The following is a 3,169-nucleotide window of genomic DNA, read 5'->3' as shown; positions in this document are numbered from 1 at the left end:
CTTTGTGTATAGAGTGGTAAATAACCTTGATTTTCAAATTAATTGCTAATCCACAGCATTTTGCTGACAATGGTTCCCTAGAAAAGTGGTCCCTAGAAAGAATTCAAGCCTGAGAATCAGAGGACCTGATCTTCACTCTGTTATATGTCTGTTGTGTGACCTTAGGCAAGTCACTTAACTTCTCTATGCCTCAGTGACATCATCTACAAATGTAATGTCTGTCTCCCCTTAAAGACTCTAAGGTCCTCATGGGCAGGGATCATGTAACCCATTCTCTTGTACTGTCATTTTCTAGGTTCTTAATTCAGTGTTCTGCACACAGTAAGCATTCAGTAAATACTATTGAGTGATCTCAGAACCTTCTCCCACCCATTAATCAGTACAGCTATAGGGTAAAGCACCCTCTCAGGATCGCATCTGGAGAATTTCCAGTACTCTACCAATCTCGACTATGGGAGGGAGAGTCAAACAGAGGCCTACCCATTCCATTCCTAGCTTGGGCAGTGGCTAGGAGTGGAAAACAATCTGCTACATATCAAAACTCACCTGTATTGGGAAGCAGCGGCATGGGAGAGAGTTGAGAGTGGAGAATCATTTACTGAGAGGAAGATGCAATGGTAGACCACTTCTGTATTTTTACCAAGAAAGCTCTTTGGATATGTTACCAGAACGATTGCAGATGGAGGTGGGGCAATCTAGGAGAGAGATGTCCATGGAGTCTCTGTGGGTTGGAGACAACTCAACATCCACAAGATAATAGGGTAAAACCACCCCCAAATTAAAAAGAATCTTTCATTGAATTACAATGTATGCTACCAGTGGGCAGGAAAGGCATGGCTTCTTTACATTTTCCAATCCCAAACAGTACAATGAACTGCGTTTAGTGGAGTGCACTCGGTTGATGTTCAATGAATACTTTGTCAGAGTAATTCTCGCAGTGTCCATTATTATTGTTATTAAGTGCTTACTACAAGTCAGCTATTGTAGTAAGTGCTGGGGTGGACACAAGCTAATCAGCTAGGACACGGTCCCTGTATCACATGGAGTTCACAGCCTAAGTAGGAGGGAGAAGAGATATTTCACCCCCAATTTACAGATGAGGCAACAGAGACTTTAAGTTATTTGCTCAAGGTCACACAACAAGCCACTGGCAGAGCCGCGATTAGAATCCACTTCCTCTGACTTCCAGGCCTATGCTCTTTCCTTTAGACCAGGCTCCTCCTCATCGTTTAGTGACACTCCTTCCCTTTATTCTCTATGTTTGCATTAGGAAAGGCTATAAATGAAAGACAAGTAATCAGAGGATGGTGGTAAAACAGCATCTAAAACTAGAAGATATCCAAATGATCAAAGAAATGATGTTCATATGGCCTCTGACCTAAAATCGATTAAAATAATCGACCAAGTTTCCCTTGATCAGTACAGTGTGTGTTCTCCAAAAAAGCGGGTGAGAACATTCTGCAGCTGATTTCCTCATTTACATTAATAACCCTTTTCCTAAATTGCCACTTATTCAAGGGCAAAAGTCACTGTTTTTCTCAGTGACTTTCTAATGGTATTTATCATCTCTGCGTTTCTCAATGTGTAGATGAAGGGATTTAGCATGGGCGTTATTATAGTATAAAATACTGTAACAGCCTTGTAAATGGATAAGGTAGTTGTGTGCTGCACATATTCAAAGGTGCACGGAATATAGAAGAGGATGACAACGGTGAAATGTGAGGCACAGGTAGAGAGAGCTTTGAGTCTACACACGGCACTGTGAGTCTTCAGGGAGTGCAAGATGAAGGCATAGAAAATCATCAACAGGCTAAAGATTAAAACGCACATGCCACCTACTGTTAGCAGTAACCAGCATGCTCAAGGTGTGAGTATCAGAGCAGGCCAGTTTCAGCAAGGGGTATAAATCGCACATAAAGTGGTCGATGACATTGGGGCCACAGAATGGTAAATGTGCCATGAAGAGATTTTGAATTGTGGCGTGAAGGAAGCCTCCGGCCCAGGCCAAGGCCACCAGTGAGCTACAGAGATGTCTGCTCATGATGGTCGTGTAGTGCAACGGCTTACATATCGCCACATAACGGTCATAGGCCATCACCGTGAGGAGAATGATTTCAGCTCCAGCAAAAATATGCTCTCCAAAGGCCTGGGTCATACAGCCTTTGAAGTAGATGATTTTCTTCTCAGAGAGGGAGTCAATGATCAGTTTAGGTGTGTTGACTGAGGAATAGCAGGCATCAATGAACGACAAGTGAGCCAGAAAGAAATACATGGAGGAGTCCAGAGTCTGACTGGAAGCTACGGTTACCACAATGATCAGGTTTCCAACCACGGTGACTATGTAGATGATTAAAAACAAAACAGAGATAATTTCCTGCATACTTGGGTCCTGTGTGAGTCCCAGTAGAATGAATTCTGTCACATTGTTTTCATTCTCCATCAACTGGAGATAGGCACTCAGTACACAAGTGAGAGCTGCAGATTTGGTAAAGAGAACGATGATCCTTGTTAGGTTTGTCTTGAGATGATTAAACGATGCTTCATAAAGGAGCTCAAAACACTTTCATTCATTAATTCATTCTTTCAGTAGAATTTATTCAGCGCTTACTGTGTGCAGAGCACTGTACTAAGCGCTTGGAAAGCACAATTCAGCAATGAACAGAGACAATCCCTGCCCACATAGGGATTACAGTCCAGAAGTGGGGAGACAGACATCAAAACAAGTAAACAGGCATCACTATAAATAAATAGAATTATAGAGATATATACATCAAAAGAAGTAAACAGGCATCAATATAAATAAATTGAATTATAAATGTACATGTATGCATATATAGCTAAGTGCTAAATCATGGGATTTAGAGTGGGAGCCCATTCATTTTTATCCTGCCTTCTTCTCTGAATCAAGGCAGTAGGGAGGGGACTCCTGGGTCTCTTTCCTACCAGAAACGTGCAATTTGGAGCTGAATGCTGATGAAAAATAACCCACTCCAGCTTCAAGCCTTGCTGTTCATGCTAGGACTTGCTGATATCCTTCAACATCTAGACGGGGCAGCTAGGAAGCATCCAAAATCAGGGTCTTCCTGGACGAATTGTGAAATACAGTCAATGGGACAGCATACAGTAGCCTTCACATCAGCATCCTTTCCATAGATAACAAACGTCCCAA

The 3,169-nt window shown here is 42.2% G+C and overlaps 1 non-coding gene and 1 pseudogene across 1 annotated transcript; one reads left to right on the top strand and one right to left on the bottom strand.

The window, feature by feature from the left end:
* The first annotated feature begins 399 nt into the window (after positions 1–399).
* Positions 400–536, top strand: LOC119922668. The gene has a single exon (XR_005448683.1). It is a non-coding gene; the product is annotated as a small nucleolar RNA SNORA7 (small nucleolar RNA).
* Positions 537–1,509: 973 nt separating this feature from the next.
* On the bottom strand, positions 1,510–2,440 carry LOC119922660 (annotated as a pseudogene).
* Between the last annotated feature and the right edge of the window lie 729 nt (positions 2,441–3,169).

This window comes from Tachyglossus aculeatus, unplaced genomic scaffold (assembly GCF_015852505.1).
Source record: "Tachyglossus aculeatus isolate mTacAcu1 unplaced genomic scaffold, mTacAcu1.pri scaffold_116_arrow_ctg1, whole genome shotgun sequence".
NCBI classification, from domain to species: Eukaryota; Metazoa; Chordata; class Mammalia; order Monotremata; family Tachyglossidae; genus Tachyglossus; species Tachyglossus aculeatus.
This window is presented reverse-complemented; position numbering and strand designations above follow the sequence as displayed.